This window comes from Buteo buteo, chromosome 2 (genome assembly GCF_964188355.1).
Source record: "Buteo buteo chromosome 2, bButBut1.hap1.1, whole genome shotgun sequence".
Lineage (NCBI taxonomy): Eukaryota > Metazoa > Chordata > Aves > Accipitriformes > Accipitridae > Buteo > Buteo buteo.
This window is the reverse complement of record NC_134172.1, coordinates 45,157,239-45,179,529: the sequence shown is the minus strand read 5'-3', so window position 1 is coordinate 45,179,529 and position 22,291 is coordinate 45,157,239. Positions and strand designations below refer to the sequence as shown.

The window sequence follows — 22,291 nt, the reverse complement described above, 5'->3', positions numbered from 1 at the left end:
TGTGTGTCACATACAGACCTTATAATCAAACTGTCTTTGATATTGTGGAAGAATCAATGCAATATGGTGTCTAGTAGAACACCACCAATTATTTTAATATACATTATCCCTGGTTTCAAAATTATTTTATACCATTAACTTCTACGCTGTTTAGGCTAGAGCCTAGTGTAACACAGAGCTCCTCCAAAACCACCCCTCACATATGTGAATTTGGTCCTTCTTAAAAAAAAAAAAACAAAACACCACACACCACAGTCAGTAGCCAAATATCTTGCAAGTATATCACTACTATATTGTGTAAGCTCAAGTATTACAGAACCCTTGTGATGACAAGGGTATCTGTATCAGGAAGATCAGGTAGATTTGAGTTACCTACTCATGAGATCTGAATTCAAACAAGCTTTCCAGACACGAGATACTAATTTATCAGTATATTATGTCACCAGCAGGATGCTAATAGGGGGACATATTCATATTTGAACCATATGGACATAAATTATACTAAAAAATGCAAGTAAGACAATCCATGTGAGATTTATACCACAATGTAGTATACTCTTTGTAAGTATGAAAATAAATAGCTTATGGCTTTTAACACCCAAGGATATAGTACATTTCTATGCCAATTATAACCACTAGGGCTTATACATCATTACATATTCTAAAGCTGGCATGTCATTCCCACTAATGAGAAACAGTCACTACTGTAATTGTGCTTTTGCGTTAGTCTACCAAAAAGCAGTTATTTTACAAATTTAATTATTAGCATTACTGTATAGTGTATTTAGCTTCTATTAAACACCCTTAGAAGGATAGGCATTTTTTAATAGTCAGATACACCATGCAACAGAATAACACTTTCTTTTGATAGAAACCTCAGAAAACACAAACTGCACACAACGCTGATTTCAGCTTTATAAAAACTTATGAAAAGTATCTCCATCTGCTTCAGAAGAAAGACTGGTCAATCTATGAATAACAAGTTGTATAACAAGATAGCTGGAGTTTTTCTGGAAGTTGTCTTCCAGCAACATGCCCTTCCGCAAGCACCACACACCTTTCTTAATACATATATATAATGCATGTCTGCCCTTAGCATTGTCTGATAAAAACTGCATATTCCTCCTGTCTAAACACATAAATAGCAGACTTGTTTCATTACTTCCTCCAACACCTGTTAACCTCTAGTAGGTACATTCCTCTACAGCAGTCACTCTTTTGAACTCTTCCACCTCAGTTTCAAGGACATCCCAAAGGAAAATACCCCACAGAGAAACAGTACCGTAATATTACAGAGACCAGGCAGCCAGCAGACAAATACCTCCAAAAACAAAGGCAGATCATTTTTTGTCTAATTTTACAAACAAGAAAGAGCCAGAGTCTCAGAAGTATTTAGAAGCTGACCTCCACCGTCCAGTTTAAGAGGTAGGCACTTGAAAAAAAAATTGTAAAAATAGTAGTATAAAAGGGTCTAAAATCAGCATTTATTTCCCTTACCCTCCCAGGCTTTTTTTTTTTTTTTTTACTCCATTCATAGATCAATGAGTAGTATCACTTGCATGTTCCAAGGCAATCAAAATATCAGGTTATAGAGCAAAGGTTTATGCTGCTCACACACAGAAGCTTCTATATCAGATCATTTGGTGTAGATTCTGAAAGATCTGGAAAACACTTCCACCTGAGCTTCTCTCCAAGTTCTAAGGGAGAACAGGAAAAAACCTGAAAGCTAGACCATATCCCCTACTTGTCTCAGCATTTAAAATATTTGAGGCAGGTGACTTAAAAAACATGATGAACAAACTCCAAACGCACACACATACATACACGCTCTCACTCCTATTTCACTGCAATCAGCAGAAATTGGACAACCACCTACCTTTAGGAGTATGACCCTTCATACCTGGCAGCCAAGCACAAGCTAGACCACGCTCTCTGCTGCATAAATAGCTTTTGCATGCAGTTTGCACCACAAAGGAGACCTCAAGGTGTTCCATTTTCACTAGGTATTTTACCGGGGAGCACATGGGTTGCATTTAGTCCCTTAAGCCACATCCCTTTCTTCAGCTAAAATCACCTTTGTTATCATTCTTCCTTTTGAGAAAGAAGGAGCACATACTCAGAACATTTAAGGACTCTCCCTCTGGCACAACTAGCACTTTAGTAGAAGTCCTGGACATAAACTCCCTCTCTGGTCTCATATCGCTCCCTGACAGCATCATTTGAAACATCTAAACCAAGCAGCTCACAGCTCTTCTAAGGACACCAGCAGACCCCCACTCTTAGCTAATTTTATATCCAGCCCTTCTACTTTCCCAGCACATTTCTGCTCCCTGCAAGCTGTCCCTCAGACGTACGTAGGTACAAAAAAACCCTCTCCAAATATTAAAAACTAATTAGGACTGACTGCTCTAATTACCTGCTTGTCCAAGCTGTTCCTTATGTCCTTGTCCCTCCTCCTTATTCCCCCCCACCTGTGAAGAGAGGTTAAACTCACACAGCTGCAGATGACCACCAGTCGCTTTAAAAGACGAATGAAGTCCTGCTGAAAACTTTAGAAATGTGTAACAATTTTTACAGCAGACTGTGCTTCTGAAGGGAATAAAACTGTTAACTGGACATGTGGGTTTTGGTATCTGAGATAGAAGTTATGGAAAAAAAGGAGAGAGGAAAGCTGGTGGTCTGCACAGTACTGCCCAGACAACAGTCGGTATGAGAGGAGAAAATCTGGTGTAGATTCAGTGCAGTGTGTGCTTCAAGCACATGGCCGGACCCAAGCCTGAACATGAGGAAAGCTGATGAAACATCAGACTGCCTCCAAATCCCAGTGAGAGCAGGAAAAAAGTACTTTTCATAGCAATAAAACAGCACAGATAAAAGAAGAGCACATGATGCAGTGTATGTGCAAAGCTGCTGTTTTATATGCAGTTCGCAGGAAAACTGTTTTCTTGGAAGACTCCTACTACTGAATGCAGTAGATAACATAGCAAGAAGCTAGAAAAAAGAACTTTAGGAGAATACATGGAAATCTGAGTATGGCTCAACAGGAGAGCTCATGAAAAGATGTGTTACCATTTCATTCTTGGGCTAAGGCTGTTAGTGACTGTATACAATACAAGCCAAGATCACGTACAATCCATAAATAATTTCTCATTAAGTCAAGGAGAGCTTCAATGTAAGACCACACTTCAAAATTAGGAAAGAAAAGCAGAGCACAGAGAAAGAGTTACAAGTGTTACTGTGACAATATTTTTAAAAGCAAAAAAGAGTATATATTCTGATAACAAAGTCAAAGATTATAACCTATTCTACCGCCAAATAAACTTATAAAGCCTTCTGATGGGCATGGCAATTCGTCCCATTAGCTTGGAAAAGTATCGTAACATGGGATGAATTACTGTCTGGAACTACCTGCCTCTTTCCATCCACTCACTGGAGAGAAAGGCTAAGCAGCCAGTTTGAGACATCTAACTTTGGATGGCTAATGTTAGGTGAAATTAAATCTACCTGTACTCCATGTTCTCCTTCCTACCAAGGGACCTAGGCAATTTGTCCTCTTCTAGGGTTTAAACGGTTATTATGGTAGCAAATTGGTGTGTAATCGGGGTACTTTTGAACTGCCTTGTGAATTGCTACAAACTGTGTTAATCTTTCAAATGCAGCTCACTGGTAAAGACATGAAGTACTGTCTTGACTTTCAGAACTCAGAATTTTTTGGCTAGGCGAGAAGGGAAAAAAAGATTTTGACTTATAAATAGAGAAAATGTAATATGAAAGTAAATGGAAGGCAATAGTAAACATTTAATCATATCAAACCCATTTTTTTTCAGAGAAAAAACTACTTAGATTTATATCTGTAGTTCTTTGAGAATACAGTTATAGTTACATGATATACATGTTATACTACCAGTTCCTGGGCTCTTCAATTTCCTGGCCTGAAATCTTGCTGGCACTCAGAAGGTATCTTGCTCATCAGTTTTACTGGAGATGATGCTTGCTTAAAGAGTATAGAGTCCAGCTGTTTATGCGAAGGCTGACATCAAAATCAGGATCTATTTTGCACTGTCCAATATCTAGATTACTTTTTTTCTATTATTAGCTATGGAATTTCACTGATTTTTCCTTAAATTCAAAGATTCATTTGCTGAACAAAATAATAGTGACATTAAGGCACTGAAGTTCTTTCTTTGAAGTTTGCTTTCTTTTTTTCACAGAGTTTTGTATACCTGTGACTTTTGCTAACAGGAACCAGTAATGTTATGTTAAAAAGAAACAATATTCAATGGCTGCTTAGTGACAGATACAAGCTTTTGGGTTCACTTGTTTATTTTATTTTATTTCACAGCAGGAGTTTATGAAGAGAAACGCAAGTGAAAAATAAAGTTTTAACCTCTCGTACTATAAAGGGCTATAATGTCCTTTATGACTCTCCAGAAACAACTAGTGGGTGAAGTCCTTTTGCCATTAACCCTAGGAGACTGGGAGTGGGATGGGCTGGTTTTTGAAGTATTGAGTTTTATTTCTTTTTACTTATTGAGCATATTCCACAACAATGCAGTATAGAAAATGACAAGTTATTAATTTCTATATACAAGTGAAATAGGAAAGGTGACAACTTATCTGATTCTATCTGATCAAAAATAGGGCTTAGAGGAATTGCAGAGTCTGAAATTTGAACCAGTAATACCTCTTGAAACAACATAGACTTCATGCCTACATGTCAATCCATCCCTGTCTCTGGTCTGGCTCCTTAAGCCTTGTTGATTCTCTGTGTGGGGTAAGACCTTGCACACTTAATGATACTAAATCCTTCACAGCCCCTTCCTCACAAATGTCATCTCAATGGATCAGAGGAGTCAGCTCAGTGGAAAGGGTCTCTCTGTGTTTCCAATCTGGCATCCCACCTGGCTCCATGGGGAGACAAACCCCACTGAAGCCTGTTCATTACAGATGTGCTGCTCACCCATGAAGCCACTTTCACTCCTGTGCTATAAATACACACGATTCCTTGCTCCCTTCGAAACCTCATCCCATTTTTCAACAATACCAATACTATGCTGGAAATTCATAGCTAGTGCTGCTCCGGACATAAGACAAAACAAATTGCAAATACTTTAAAGATCCATGGTTTCTTCAATACCATACAAGTAAAATTAATTTTCAGGTTCTCATTCCTCACAGTTAAAAGTCCTCCAGAACTGCCAGGAAAACTACCTGCCTTCTAGTGAGACTAGCACTATGAAATTCCAGAGAGATGGATTTTATTTTTTTTTTTGTCAGAAAAATGAAGACAGAAAATGTTGATAATTAGATTAATAACAGGAACATCACTTCATTACAGCCATGCAGCAGTTTTTACCACTCGATGGCAAACATTGCTGATCATAGGGTTAGGACACAAAACAAAATGTAGTGGTGTTGGCAGCAGTGGAACGATGGTACGTGGCATGACAGTATGGTCTTCTCTTCCATGCAAAGGGCACATGATACATTCATAGCTTGGCATAGCTTGGCAGATGAGTGAATATCATATGTCAAAGTAACATCATTGTTTTGCGGTGATGAGATGATGGAGGAGAATCATCAAGTATGTTGTCCCACAGAAGTGTAAAATCGAGAAGGCGGCATTAAAAAAGCAGCTGATCTGGATACAGTGATCAAGACATAAAATGTAACAGAATTATGAGAGGTGAAGTTTGTAAGTAAGTTGTAAATGAAATACATTTATAAGTTGTGTATGAAAAAGTGCACAGTGGGAAAACAAACTTTCCTTAAGATTGTTGCGCAGTGTCATCAGGGACTACTTCCTCTAGCTTACAGAAATCAATGTTATGACAGGAAGATACAGAGTAGGAGAGATATTGACTGAGCTGTCAACCAAAGAGTACATCTCTCTGAACCTGTGGGTTTGGGCTTTGATGAAGCAAATGCATTCGGTAGATGTTTTTATAGGATCTCAAGCACTCACTCAAAGTACTCACTTGCATTTTATATCCACTGTCTACACTTGGTCATCAACACAGTGACTCATAATTTTTGAGGTGAAATTGCCAAAAGTAGTATAATTCATCTGTTACTCACCCCAACAGTGGATTCTTGATTGTTTGGCAATTAGACATGGGCTCTGAACCACGGTGTAAGGCTTGTCATGACACTTGGATTCCCCCTCTTTTTTCTCTTTTTTCATTCCTGTTCACCAATTTAATATAGATATTTTCACACCCTGGAAGGAAAAAAATTCTGAACAAAGCCAGGGATGAAAATATCCTCTTTTCAGAAACTCTCTTTACACTTACCAACAAGGTCACTTCATGACCTCCCATATCCTACTTGATTGTTAAAACTAATAATGAACGTATTTGAAATTTCAAAGTATATCTTTGAATGGGGGTGACATTGTATATTTCAAGACTTGTATATTTCACAAACGGAATAAGAACTGATATTAGAGACTGCACTACCCATTTCAAACCACATCTACCTTAGCAGAACTGGCTGGCCAAGCTCAAGCCAACAGTACTGTAGCCATTAATTCCTTCTCCATTCCCATTTGTATTGGTCAACGAAGTGCAGCATACTTCAATCACAAACAAGCCAAATGAGTGCTACTGTTAGTGACAAGCAACAACTTCTTTCTTCGGAATTTTAATATGGTGAAAGAACTTCTCATCTCTGTGGAGATGCTACATACACCATGACTTGCTGCACAGCCAGTACTTTCTTCCAAAGCCAGAGAGTTTGAAGATAAGCTGCAAAGAGATCGAGGAACAACCTTCAAGTCTTCCAGATGAAGGTGACATAAAGTTGGCATCCTTATCACATAAAATGTACAATTAAGAAATTGTAAGAAAGTAACAAGACTTGGAAACATGCAATAAGATAAGGAGGAGAAATCATCTCAGCTTGAGTGAAAAAAAGAAAAATGAGAATATGGAAACATTCGATGCTTTGAGGTCAAGAACTCTCCAAAGCACTACTGAGAAGGTAGGGGAGCACATCACAGCCATATGAGAGATAATATAGTCAGAAAGTGGATTTTTAAAAGTTAGCAGCTGCTTCTGTGGAAAAAAGACTACAAGGTAGGAAGTAAGTATAGTATTATGTTGAGTCATGTTACATTATCAGCAATCAGTAACTTTAAACAATCAGTCAGGGAATGCAACAGTACTGATACTACCAGGACATCTACTCCTACAGAAAGAATTCACAATGAAATATAAGAAGCATTATCAGAAGAACTTGGAACATATGACAACTTTTATGTCCTTTGGACTCTCTCACCATTTTCCTGAGTAAATGAAACACTGGGGCACAAGGAGGTGTAGGGAACTAATCATAAAAAAGAGAGTCTTGGTTATGGCAGAGAGTGGAATGGGATTAGTTTTGTGGGACTGAAAGATGTGGCTTTCCTCAGAAGTTTGCATAGGTCTGCAAAAATGGAAATAACAGGTGTGTGTTGATTTGAGACAAAGGAACAACACCAGGAAAGTAAAAGAATTTCATCGTAGTGAGAGCTATTCTCTTCCAGCAGCTATTCTGCAAAAGATATCTGCCCCATTAAAAAGGCAGACAAGAAATATGAAAAGTAACCCAGAATCTTTGAGTAATATCAGGTCTGAGGTGTTAAAAGATAATGAAGTGACCACACAGAAGAATGGCACTGAGTAGGAGAACTTCAGAGCTAAACAACAGAGAGTATCAAAAATCATTAGAGGAACAAATGCAAATAAAAAACAGTAAATGCTTTCACAAAGGTGGGGGGGGATCATTCCTTATTTTATTAATGTTCACCAAAGATAATAAGAATTCAGAATTATGCTTACATTGAAGATTATAATAAAGCCAGAACAGAGAATAGCCTTGGTAAGACAATGCAAAAGACAATAGTGCAGAAATTGGAGTAGAAGATGGCATACAGTAGATGTACTAATCAGAATATTTTACATGTATTTCAGTACTGGGAGGCAAGGACATGAATCATGAAGGTTCAGGAAAGTACAAAAATAAATATGTTTATTTGCAAACAGTGCAATTGTAGAAAGGTGGAGGAGGTACTCTAATGATCTCTTTAATGGTGAGACAGATAAAAGTGAACAACAAAAGGCTATTTTCTAGATAAATGAGTCATTCTCAGAAGAATCAAATTTTTAAAGTATTCAAAAGGCAATTAGACTTTCAGGAAAAACACTGGCAACTCCTGCTAAATTGTTAAGACTAGGACACAATAAGCTTAGTCAAATTTTTTACAACCTCATTTTGAAAACATTCCCAAGGAGTGGAAAGAGAAAGTCACATTTCCAATTTCAAAATAGGGATGTATTGAAAATGTAAGAATTAGTTGTACATTTCTTCTCATTACAACCTCAAAAATCCATCCTCCATACCTTTTACAGACACATACTCATTAAACAGAGGAAACAGTGAGAGACAGCAAGTATTGGTGTCTGGCAAAGAGCATGACATTCCCCTCCCAAGTTTAGTTAAAAAAAATGAAAACAAGCAATCAATTCCAGCTGGATGTTGTCTCAAGAGAAAATGCTGATATAAACACAATTAAGGTGTAATTTCTCAGAGGATTTAGGAAGAATATGCTAGTGGGTCTTTGGCCTGCAGGGAGAGGATCTGACATCTTAGAAGACCATAGCACAAGCATGCAACTGTTTGCCTGACGTGTAGAAAGTTGAGTGCTTTCTAAGTAGGGAGACAATGAAATTCCTGCTCTGTTTCATAGCAATCCAACGCTAAGGCGGGATGAGGAAGAGCGGTTCAGTCATTGGGAGAGTCTGGGATTGGAAGGAACTGAAGCAATCTGCCTTGACTTCTGAGCAAGTGGCTGCTGTAGGAAAGACAAGGTAGGAAGAAAACAGTGTTTTCAGATAAATGAGCATAGCACGAAAAATTCAAGGAATATAAAACCAGGTAAACAGCTGTGTAATCACAAGCCTTCTGTCAGGCAATGACAGGAAGTTGCAATGAGTTTGGTAGTTTAAACACCTGGCAGCATTAAATAATAGTACAAGTTTGTGGGAGGAAGAAATTCAATGGTTTCCCACTTTGACCCTAGTGTCAGTGGCGAAATTTGTCTTTATACTCTTATTTTCCTAATAAAAACTAAAAAGTCACCAAAGTAAAACAAGGGATCATTTGACTAGATTAGCACTGATACTGCCTGATCATCAGCTGAGACAAGGGGCTGACAAACTGAAGGGGTGACATTGTATTGCAGTTTGACTGTAGTCAGTGCTAGCGTAATACAACTACCATGGGTGACAGCTGCTGTAACTGTGAAGAGGTACAAGGTTTACTACCTGTCAACCACCACAGCAAACTTGCTGTGCTTCTGGGTACATAAAGTATTCTCATTTTGTTGCAGACACTTCTACAGAGAATTACTGAGAATACACTTAGCTGACTGTTTTGCACAGGATCCACACCACCACTGTTATTGCCCAAGTGATGTGTTGGACATGATTTTTATAGAGGGATTCTAGTCATCCAGATAATAGTCTCTTGCAAACAGTATGCTCGTTTATCTAAAGGCTGTGAAATCCTATGCCTATTGTCTCCACCTACCTTCCTCTTCTACCAGCAGAGCCTTGTTCAAAAGCCCTGTGCTTACTCCCTGCATTCAGCTGGTGCTCCTTCTCCCCCAGGCCTATCATGCAATCTAAATCCCAACACCACTGAAGGTGAGACAGGCATTCAAATTTGGCTGTCACTGCAAGAGGAGAGATGCGGCATAGTGGCAAGAGCAGCAATAACTGCAAAAATATATCATTCCAGCTTCTTCAAATGCCCCTCCCTGCACCATGATCGAGGCACACCACGGCAATAAATTCTGATAAGAGCCCTTAAATCTATCACACTAATTGCTAAATGTGGAGTAGCCATTCGTCCTTCCTGGTAACATCGCAATGCATGAATTTGCTGTAAGATTTTTTTTTTAATGTTTCCTTGTGATTAAAGCATTAAAAAAATGAAAAAGTGACATCACTGTGTCTACTTTCAGGCTAATGCTTCTTTTTGAAGCCTGGAGACGAGTCAGCATGGAAAACATGAAAGATAAGGAGAACTGTCAACAGAAAGGGACAGATATTTCCCTGCTCTATTCACATGCATTCTTAGCACTTAACACTCTTACTTCTAGACTGTAGAATGAACAAACACCACCCATATTTTCAGAAATTTCCTAATAACCTTCTCTTTAAATTTCTTTCTAGAAATGTTACAGCAAGTCTCCATTCATTTAGCATAGAGAATAAGTGAAATTGGACTGTATTTTAGCAGAGGTCAAATATTTAAAATAATAATATTCTTTGGAGTTGGTCGATAAATATACGTGGAAAGAGACTTCAAGGAAAAAATAGGCAATAATGAGAGGCACAATCGGGATCGTAAGCACGTCCTTTTTCAATTTGTTCAGCCTACAGTAACCTTGCCAAATTAAGAAAATTCCAAGTGCATTAGGAAAGGCTGCCCTCTTCAGACAAACTTAATAAAAGGTACCCAGAAGTTCTAAGTGTCGAAGTTAAAATAAAAATGTGATGAAATGAACTGTGCAGTGCAATATCAACATAATATCAACTTTCTTCTGCTTAATAACAATTTGCTACTACATAAAGAAAAGTGCTTCTTGTCGTTAGCTACATATTAATGTGTGTTTGTTTAGACTCACTACAGATCCATTTATACATTTTCTATAAGGCTGTTAAAACTTACATCCATATGCTGAAATACAGAGACATAATTAATTAAGAAAACTACTGAGTCTGAGCTTTCCCTATACTGTCATATGGAAAAATAACCCATTTTGCAGTGCTGAATTTCTATCACACAGGAATTTTCATTAAACACAATAAAGTCACTTCTTTTCTCTAACAAAACTTGGGGTTTAGATATATTTTGACCTCCCTAACGATCCAAAATAGTGAGTGGAAAAATGGTTTTTGTCATCATGACTGGTGTTTTATACTTGGTGGCTATTTTTAATTTCTTTTCCTTAAAACTTTCATGAACAACTAGGAAACGGAGCTTACTTAGCCAGAAAGTTACTTTTCTTTTCCTCACTATTGGTCATCTGACTGTCTTCACAGGTGAAATTGTGGGGTTTTATCTTGCATCACACCAGGTGGCAAAACACAAGGCCACCAGGTACTTTCCTGGTGAATATGAATGAATTTTCATAAAGAAGATGACCTGTATGAAGAAAATAACTGTACCTGGGTTTACTACTGTAAATAACAGCTTCCAATTTATTGGGGAATGTGAGGTGGACATAAATATTTTTAGTGGTGTTTTACTTTGAAAACTGAAAGGTATATGATGGAATCTGCTGAGGAGAACCAGAAATACAGATTATGTTCCACAATACCAAACCTGATAGTTGTCTGTCAGATTTTTTCAAGTCCTTTAACAGGACCTGGGACTGTGCTAGGCAAACTTTTTAAAAGAGTCATTAACTGTCTATATAGCCCCCTAAAGTTGCTCCAGAACAGGGAGCAGAGACGGTGCTACCAAAAAGCTGAAGTATTACTAGTGACAGAAAGATACAAGGGATTTAACTGCCAGCTTGATGGAAGTCTCTCCATTCATCCTTAGACAAGGTCTTTTCTTCCAGCTTTTCAGCAAAGCCTCCAATGTCATGATGTCTCAGGGGAACACGCCTAACTGCCCAATAAGTTTGTGAGCTGAGAGATGGCTCTTTTTCATTGCAAAACAACACCTTTCTTTTGGTCTCAAAAAACTTCCCCTAAGCATGATAAATCCAGTTCATTCTATATTCTGCTCCTAAATTTGAATCGAGTTTCCTGCCTCCTTCACCACATCGATGACACAGGCTTTCTGGACGACAGGTGATACCTTCTTTAAATGTCCTTTTCCACAGAAAGTCTCTTGAGCCTGATACACACAGCATTTCCAAGTTCGCTTTAACAAAACCCCCACACTCTTGAACCATGTGGGGAAGTCCCTCTGAAGGCTTCTCTCTTTTTTTGCCTTTTTAAATAGTATTCGGTTTAAGATGTACTTTAAGTTAAGCATTACTTAAATGCTTTGTTGAACTGGGGCCCGAAATGGGACTTTAATTTCCCTAACAACTCTCAATATACCATTACTAGAATAAATGTAGAAAAATCAGACTTTCTGAAAAAATGTGTCTCAAGGGCACTAGTACAAGCAAATTATGGAGAAGTTAAATAATGCCAAACTATAAATCTCGTATCTACCAACACTTATCCATCTGTCTTACCAGTATGCTAAGGAGCAGGTCGTGTTTAAAGACTGAGATGTTACAGCTGGAAATGAATACTTGCCTTTTAGTCCCCTCCTACATTATGGTATTCAGTTTCATGTATAATTGATGGGCTGAAATTTTGAGATAGATAGAGTAAATAAATTATGAGTATTGAAAATATCGCCCTTTTGCCAGTAAAACCCTGTTACTCTTCACACTGACTCAGCTACCTCTCGTGCTGCTATCTTTATTTATAGGAGCAGTATTTTCTGTGATTTTCTGGTATATGCTTACTAAAATGATTTCAATGGAAAACATAACCATGATTTTGTAATAATCAAAATACAGTACAGTTTTGTTTGGGTATTTTTCCTTCATTCAATTGAGACATAGTGTGAAAGAAAGGCGTATTAGTTGAATACCAGCATTTTATATGCTATTGCTAGTTCTTACACAATAGAATTCCTGAGAACTGTGCTGTAATTCTTTCCTGCAGTGAAACACAGGGGTGTCCACATTGGCATTCTTGAATTTTCTTATGCTGTTAAATTATAAGACTGCTTGTACTATGAAGAGAGATTGTGTTATGAATTTTCTGAAGTGACAGATTCTGTTATATAAACCACTGGTGACTCTGGGAATGCCATTCAACATTTTCAGCTTTGGAATTAATTTTATTCTCCTTCTTCCCATGAGGAAATTAAAAATGTTCACAATTTTACTGGTAAGAAGTGCAGTTTCCATGACAAAGTCACAACCCTGGGAAAACCCCAAGTACTTCTTCCAGCTGTGGGAGGACAGAGCCATGGGTGTACAGAGGTACAATTCTGTCCTGACAGCTGTGCACCTGTTGTGAGTTACTGAGAAACTCAAACAAGGATTCTAAAATTAAAAGGCTGTTCTACGAGATAGCCACAGCATACTTCTTGTAAAAGACAAGGCTAATGGACTTGGAAAAATAATAGAAGAAATAGTTTTTGTGGAATGTATTATAAGCCTTTTTTTTTTTTGTAAAAATACTGGTCTTTTCTCCCATTTCATGCAAGTCTTTCCACTTCTTTCAGGCCCAGGCTGGTGAGAGGGCTAGTCAGGTATGTCCACTGTCCTTCAGCATTACAGATGTGGCATCAAAAGTGAACTGTGAAGTAACTGTCTGATACCACTTATAAAAGTTAGTATCATATTCTTACACAAATTACTTTGTTCAGTGACAATTCATAATTGCAGCCTACAGAGTCCATTCAGGACTTCAAAAAGTAAATAACTTGAGCAGTAAGAACTCTTCTACAGACAGCACCTTTCAGTAAAAAAAATTTAAAGAGGTGAGTGAACACATGGAAAATTATTAATAAAGAACACAAGAAATGAAAGTTTGTAATGGGATAAAATACAAATTCATATTGAAACATTAGAGGAAACCAGCATACAGTCAGGGATGAGACAAAGATTGCTGATTTTTCCTTAAACACAAGAAAGCAACCTAACTGTGTCCTGAGCACTGGCAGGTAAATTCACTCAAAGAAATACAGTTTGATTTTGCCTGTCTCCTTTTTCTAGGCAAAAGCCATCAAGAATGTAGCAACACCATTATTCCAAAATCTGCAAGCTTCACAGTCCTCTCAGATAGTCACCTTCAGACTTCTAACCGGAAAATGGGGGGAAACAAACAACATCCCTCCCTAAATACCCAAACCTCTCAAATAACTTGTTGATGTCACCTCTTTACCTCTTGTACTGGGTTTGTGTGGCGGGGTTTTTGGTAGCAGGGGAGGGGCTGCAGGGGTGGCTCCTGTGAGAAGCTGCTGGAAGCTTCCCCGGCTCCACGTCAGACCCACCTCTGGCCAAGGCCGAGCCCATCAGCGACAGTGGTAGCGCCTCTGGGAGAACAGATTTAAGAAGGGGAACTGGCAGTGAGTAGGGGGACTGGGAAGTGAGAGAAACCCCTGTGCAGACAGCAAGGTCAGTGAGGAAGGAGGGGAGGAGGAGCTGGGGAGGAGGGGATGCCCCTGCAGCCCGTGGTGAGACGGCAGGCTGTCCCCCCCCAGCCCGTGGGGGGGAGCGGGGGAGCAGATGCCCACCTGCAGCCCGGGGAGGACCCCACGCCGGAGCAGGGGGGGTGCCCCAGAAGATGGCCGTGACTCCCTGGGAGAGCCTGCGCTGGAGCAGTCTGTGCCTGAAGGACTGCAGCCCAGGGGAGCGACCCATGCTGGAGAAGTTTGTGGAGGACTGTCTCCCGTAGGAGGGACCCCACGCTGGAGCAGGGGATGAGTGAGGAGTCCTCCCCCTGAGGAGAAAGGAGCAGCAGAGACAAGGTGTGATGAACTGACCCCAACCCCCATTCCCCGCCACCTGCGCTGCCGGGGGGAGGAGGGAGAGAAACTGGGAGATGAGTTGAGCTGGGAACAAGGGAGGGGTGGGAGGAAGGTGTTCTAAGGTTTGGTGTTACTTCTCATTATCCTGTTTTGATTTGATTAACAAATTAAATTGTTTTTGCTTTTTTCCCCAAGCTGAGTCTGGTTTTTGCCCGTGACCATAAGTGGTGAGTGACCTCTCCCTGTCCTTGTCTCGACCCACAACCTTTTTGTTATATTTTCTCCTCCCCCTCCCACTGCAGGGTGAGGAGGAGTGAGCAAGCGGCTTTGTGGTGCTTTGTTGCCGGCTGGGCTTAAACCAGAACACCTCTGTTCAGAATTACTTTAGATTTTAACCCCCCAAAATGGAAATATATAAAACTTGATGCTTCAGAGCACATATCCAGGTCTCTGCAATTATTCTGGGCAGAAACTCCCTAGATGTGCACTAGGTGATTTCTAACACCTTCTTGTCACATCAAAGACAAGTGACAAACCTAGGCTGACCACCAGGCTCACCCACATGCAAAAGCCAAGTCAATTTTCACATCACTTGACCTCTCTGCAACCATCAGCCTGGCTGTTCACAAAACGTTCACAGCCTGCTTTCAACACCTGAACACTGCAAGGTGGAGTATGAAACTTTTCACAACCTTAAATGTAAGCTTCAGTCAGCAGATGCAACTCTTGAGTAAGACAAGTAGATCTAAACATCTAGTAGGACAAGTAGATCTAAACACCTTAGCACTGGATTTCAGGAAGTCAAGTGTGTGGAAGAGAAAAGCTTACACTCGTAGACCCAAACTACAAGTTGTCTGGAATATCGCAGTTAAGAGCTGACATACAGAGGAAACACAGTTCTTTCTGGGATGTGTCACAAAAAAATGTATGCTCTTGAAAAAAAACAAGAAGAAAAGTGAGCTGATATTCATTAAAAATGGAAGAAATTGCTCAACAGTTTTACTGTACTTAAACACAGTATAAATCCATTCAAGTAGTTGGGAGTGGGGCAGAGAGAGGTTAGTTAAAATTTAATCGGGCTGTTCAGATTGCTGGCAGAAAAGCCACAATTCAACCTACATAACCTGCTTATGTTCAACCAAAAAAATCATCAAACAAGGGCAGAGATCCAGTGGAGCCCCAGCGAGTCCTTCACCAGGTGTACAGAAGAGTTTCAGTTGCGTAATACCAGCGGTGTGTTAAGCCAAGCCCTGCATCAGGGTACTTGGCTAGCAGAAATATAATCCGCAATTGAAGCAGGCCAGCTTTCCTTATAACATAAAGATTGTATCCAGTATGATGCATATACACTGGCTGCATTAATAGGTTTAACATCAGGACTTCTAAATTCTCATTTTAACCAGTGGGTGTTTCGGCACACTATACCAGGGAATGATTCTGTGCTCAGCCAGCACAGCTTATTGCAGCTCCCTTAGTGAAATAGCCACTTCTCTTCCAGCTGTGTGATGTTGGTCTGATGTCAGATTTCATAACACCCCTTAGGTCCAACTTAGGTACGCCAGCACAAGATCATCATATAAGCTAGGACTGTTCTCACAAACAAGGATACTGAAAGAGGCCTTGGCAAAACAATCACTGAAGTCATATTTGGCCTGTGTTCTCGTACCTTCAAGCTGGGATTTTCAAGGGAGTTTGAATTTCGTTGGTAGATGAACATGTAATACCCCTTCATTCCTTTGAAGAGGCCAGTCTGAAGCTGTAATGAGCCTGCAAATAGTGATTAGCATTTAAAGCGGCACCCTCAATAATAAAATCTCTGTGAGCCAGATTCTAGTTTTCTGGAAGTGAAAGGCACTGTTCACATTTACCTCTCAGGAGCCTAATTTGGGTCTCGTAGCGCTAAATGAGAGGTCACAAGGTATCAGCTCCAGTGAATTGCTCCTAGGTTCTTCAGGTAAGATTTAATTCTTGGCGTTTCATTTGCAAGCTTTCTGGAGACTGCAGTTTGCTGCTGCCTGCTTCGTTCCCCTTCCAGCCTGAAGAGCAGTACCTGTTGTCAGCCGGGCTCCAGGAGGCTGGAGTGATACCTTCCTAGTCCAAAGACTTGCACCTCCTCCCAAGCGGATGTGAATAATCGTCCCTGAAGTCTGACTTTCCCATTATGCCCCAAAAATCCTGCTCCCCACATCTGGAGCCTGACAGAGTTATGGGGCTGTGAGGGCCTTTGCAGTATGCTCTGCACCTCTCCTACCTGCTGAGACCAAGTCCACGGCAGCCACTTACAGTTCAGCTCAGTCTTCAGCAAAGCATTTAATCGATAAATGTTGTACAGGGCTAGTTAAAAGCACATGGGAAGGATTGATCCTGACATCAAATTGCAGCTTAGTAAAACCAAAATAACAAATGAACAAACCTGCAGCCAGGTAAAAATGTCTGAACCCACAAGTGGGGAAGCATTCAACTAACAGTAAAGCTTTCATTCCTAGCTGCTTCTGCGGAAGTAGGTGTTAAGCAGAAATGCCTCGTGGAAACAAATCTAACCTGGGCAGGCTCTTTCAGGAGAGTAAATAGACAGAAAAGTCTGTTGATGCCCATGTAAATGCCATTACCTCTCTTTCTACCTTCTGCCGCAGCCCACACAAGGGCATTGGTCAAATGGTTCAGAGAAAAGGCCAAGTGCGGGCTTAGGAGGTGTACGTTACCCAGAAAAGACCTCCTCTGCTCTGATTTTTTAAAAACATGAAGTCTATTACTTTTCTACATCAGTCTTGAAATCTGTTCCATTTTCCATGCTTGACTATAGAAACCCTCTCTGAAGTCCCTGAAATAAAAATATTAAGCAGAACACCAAAGTGTTTTTAAAATACTGAGCACTCGAGTCTCTGTCTGCCACTCGGTGGCACAGAGCAATTTAAAATTATTGAAGCTCTTAAATTAAGTGCTTAAATTTGAAGGTGATCACCACTCTGAACATGTGAATTGTACAGCTATCTGAACTATCAAAGCGCTTCAATTTACTCTAAGCAGGTCATTTTTGGAAGTGATAAGGGAGCCTGTGATTGCCCAGCCTGCACTGATTTAAAGCTAGTGAAGTTTTCTGTTCGTTTTTGCAAGTACTTGAGCGATTCTGGTAGCTTACAGGAAGCCTGTGCTGAACACATTTGAGCAAGTTGGGGGGTATGTGTGTGATTTTTTTGTTTGTTTTGCTTTTAATTAGCAATTTTGCATCAGCATTTTCCTTCAGCAGTCAAGTCAAAGCAGGTGTTTTTCCCTAGTTCTTCCACAGTTGTGTGGATATAAAAATTGAACACCCATATCCATTTTCAAAGTCTTCAATTCACTTAATAGACAATGTACAATTTTCTGAGTGTACTGAAAATTTCATTGCTTTGTAGCTACAGATTGAAACCTATAATGCTAATCTCCAGGAAGCAACCACTAATGCCTTTTTTTACAATACAATATATTTAATCTTGCAATTTTGGCACACAGTGCCTTTTGAAATTTTCTTAAATGAACTAGTAATACCTAGTTACCCCTGGTAATATATTCCTTAGTGATGAAATAGTTATATTCCATACACAAACCTTTTATAGCTGCAAGGAATACAGAAACAAGAGAGATCCTTAAACTCCAGGATGATTCTTTCCTTTGCCATCTAAAGTAGCTTAGGGCCAGAATGAGGCCTTGCCAGGTTTTTTTTGATTTGGACAGCTTTCTACATATTCCCAGAATTGTTAAATATTGCACTATTTCCCACACTGCATAAAGTTCAATTAGAGACATTCTTTTTGTGGGCCTTTTTCTTGTGCTCCTCCAACTGCCCCATGGCAGGGCTGTCATGGCTGATGCCCTGCCTTGATTCACAACTCTCAGCAAATACTTCCCATTTTCCTTTCTGAATAGCTTTAATGATAAAGCATAATTATCTGAAAACTCTGATGAATTCTGGTATTTGTTATAAATTAACTCCACTTAATGCCTAGTCTTTTTAAGGCACTTTCTTTGTCTATCAGAAGTAACTTCCAAGTTGAAGACTTGTCGGTTAGCCTTGCAGTTGCAGACCCTTGAAAATCAAGTCTGTTTTAAGTGGAAGCACATTTTGGCCATTTGACAGCACTTCCTTTTATACATCTGTACTGACCCATAATCTACTGCAAAGGATGTGCATTACCACTTGTATGCTCTGCCTCCTAAAATAATGTGTGAGCTGGGACCTCGGGGTTTCTTGCTGCAATATCTGTTGTTTACTCACACCTGATTGATAACCAGCTCATGTTTATGATGCTGAACAGTCTTGAACTACATGGGGGGGATTTTTGCCATTTGGAAGACTTCTGAAACCAGCAAAATCTAACTAATTCCAATGTACGGCTTCTGGGTCACACAGTGCTTGTGCTGTATCCGCCTACATTTTTCAGCATAATGGCCAGTCAAATACCAGAGGTGAGAAAATACGACCATGCTTGACATTTATCTATTATCAAATCATTCACTCAAGTTTACATTGATTTAGCTGTGCACACTGCACCTTGATAAAATTATTTTTATTGGCACACCGTGACACATTAAGATGTCTCAGAGTAATTTATAAAGAAATCTGTCACATGATTTCAGAAATAGTACAAATTTTTTTTTAAGCTGTTTCATGTTCTCTTGAATGATTAACTCTCATGTGAAAAATCAGTTGACAGGTTAATTTTCCAGGTTGAAATCCAGGTTTCAGCACAACCACTTCTTTCATTTTGTTTTATAGGACAATGTGGAAGAGTATGCTTGTCACTGGAAGTGTAACAGTCACAGTGCTTAGTTTGCTAACTGCTACGATTGCTTACATCTCCATTCTCTGGCATTTTGGCTATAATGCTGCATTCCCCATTACTCTGCAAGATTTTCCTAGTTCCTCACTTTGCTGAAGAGTTCGGTAATTTATCAGCCATCTCATTCTCACAAGCATTTCCCTAGTGGTTTGAGCTTCACCTGAAGTTTTCTCAAGTTTATGAATGTTTATCATATCTTTCTACTGTACCTGTAAAGCAATCACCATAATAGTAATTTCAGAATGGTCAAAGTCTTAAATTCAGTAGCTGAGCTGGTAGAATGCTTTACTACAATCCCCTTAAGCAACTGTTTCAACTTCTTGATGAAATCATCCTTGTTGTTCTCTTCATTTCTACTCATGTTGCCTCGTACTGCACTGTCCTTTGCTTTACAACTTTTTGCTGCCTCTTTCTTCAGAGGTATTTCTGAGGAGTTAATGCTTTTTTTGGCTTGTTTCTTTTCTGTCCCTCAGTCACGCAGACTTCAGAGACACTTTTCTGAAAATCAATAACAGCTGTTGCAGCATCTACGATACGATCATTCAAAAAAGACAATGGCACATCAGAGCTGACTTGTACAGGATCTGTGCCTCGACACACATAGACTCCTTTCATCAGTACAACTGGAAATTTGTTTTGTTGTATCTTGATCAGCTTTTTCTTTACACTTTTTTAGGATCGTGAAAAAGGAAGAGTCGGAGAAGAATTCCAAGGCTGTTTTGGCCCCACTTTCTGCATTAAGTTGGGATCAAGCAGTTGTAGACTATCCCTGGCAGAGTTTCCTTTTTAAAAGCCTCTAATGAGGAGCCCTGAACAACTGTCCCAGAGTTGGAACAATTGCTCACTATTCCTTCCCATTGTTCCTGTACGTTTTGGGAGATGAAGTTTCCCCTCAGGCCTCCTTTTGCTAAATTAGATAAATCAGTTCCTTTACCTTGTTTCCATAAGCACGTTTTCTAATCCTCTTTTCCTGTTACCCTCCTCTAGGGTTTATCTGGCCTGTCTACTCTTAAGCCGGCTTCCCAAAACCGTATTTCAACTGCAGCTACACCAGCTCCAAGAGGAGAAGAGCACTTTTCCTGCCACTGACAAAAAAGTTAAAACATCCCAAAGTGTCACTCATGTTTTGCAGCATCATCATATAAGGGGCGCGCTTCTTTAATGAATTTGTTCTTCAGTCTTACCAAACAAAAAATCTCATAACTTCTATTATCAGCTCACCTATACCACCTCAAGTCTTCAAGAGCTGACCTAAATTTCCTTTCAGGAAAAGTTAAACCAATTAAACCAATTTGCGGTGACTCTGTTTGGAAGACTCCTATGACTTGTAGACAGCCACGTTTAACAGTGGTTTCTGCTCACTCTGAACTCTGACATGGGGCACTGATTATCATTTTTTTCCTCATGCTGATCTAAAACACAGGGATTGTGCTTGCTCATTGCTTTCTCCAACATATTTTGACTGCCTCAACTTTAGTTATTGCCATTATTGCAAAGATACTGGCCTAGCAATGTTGTCAGTCGGAGCATGCTGATGAGTAACTCCACAGTCATAACTGGCTCTTAGCCTATGAGTGATGATGCTGTTTCTGAATTAACGTTATGCTCACTGAATAGTAACTATCTTGCATCCTTGGATATATTGCAGATTTTCTCATTTTTAAATTGCTTTTTGTCAGCACTGATGTTTGCGTACGCCAAGGATTTAGGGCTTGTGTTTGTCCATTTCTTTCATTACCACTATCAACTTTTATTATAGCAACTATTGTTCTAATGCTCTAGAAATTTACTTACATGCTTAACTTCAGAAAAGACTGTCATAGAGGCCTGGCTTTACCAATTACTCACATCAACACTTGCAAAAATTGCTGAGTCCATTACCTTGCTTGTGTGACTACCTTAGTGTATTTTTGGTGCTTGACTTTATTTTGCTAATGAGTATAAGTTATAGAACTACCGATCATCTGCCAGTCTGGCAAAACAGTGAACTTCATTTCATCTGGCCCCTTTGACCTGTTAGACTTAAGTGGCCCTACCAGGAGTTAAAATTGCAGCCAGCAGAGATGATAGGATCATTGAAACACAGGCTTTTTCATTACCGCAAGGGGTAGCCCTCAAAGACTAGAAACCACTGCCCAGCATTTCAAAACACTTCTACCTAAAGCGAATGCCTGAATGCATGCTTAGGCAATGAAACCAAAGTAGCCTAGTTTGGGAAGGTGCTGAGTAATCACAGCTTTCAGCAAATTTTTGGAATTAAATGAAAACAGTAGGTAAAATAACAGACCTAAGAGAGACAAACACAGTGGCATACGGCTATAGTCTTTTCAAGATAGAAATGAATCTTTGCATGAACTTAAATAAAAAATTCTTAAAAGGTAAAGTGACTAATTGCTTCTTTTTATATGGTTTAATTGATAGCCTAAAGCCAAGAACAGATTTAAAATTAATCAAAGTTTCATAAATAATTGTGACTTCATTGTGATACAACCCTGAATAATGGACTGAATAATAGGTTAATCAATTGACTGATTCTTTCACTGAACAGAATAGCAAATGAAAATATTCACCTATTATTTATATTCATTTGTATTTAGATGTAAGCACGTACAAAGCTAACTCCTTGCCATACTGAAACAGGATGGAGTATTACAGCATGAATTGTTCAGAGGGAATTTGTCATCCATCCGAAACTGCAGGCAAGGGTGACCGTAACACCTCCTCTTAGCACATGCAGCCCAGCACATGCTGTGTTTGATGTGCCAAGGAAAACGTACTAACACTTGCCCAGCCCATCCATCAACATCACTTCTTCAGGAAACTCCCTCCCCATTCTCTGCAAAAGATTCAGAGTCATCCAAGCAGGGCACTGAATCTGGATAATACAGTCCATCTACACAGGTTGTACACAGCACACTATGTCTAACACC

The 22,291-nt window shown here is 39.6% G+C and overlaps 1 protein-coding gene across 4 annotated transcripts in view; it reads right to left on the bottom strand.

Annotated features, from left to right (window-relative positions):
* Positions 1 to 22,291, bottom strand: part of RBMS3 (RNA binding motif single stranded interacting protein 3) — a 724,940-nt gene that overhangs the window by 617,900 nt on the left and 84,749 nt on the right. The window lies entirely within an intron of this gene.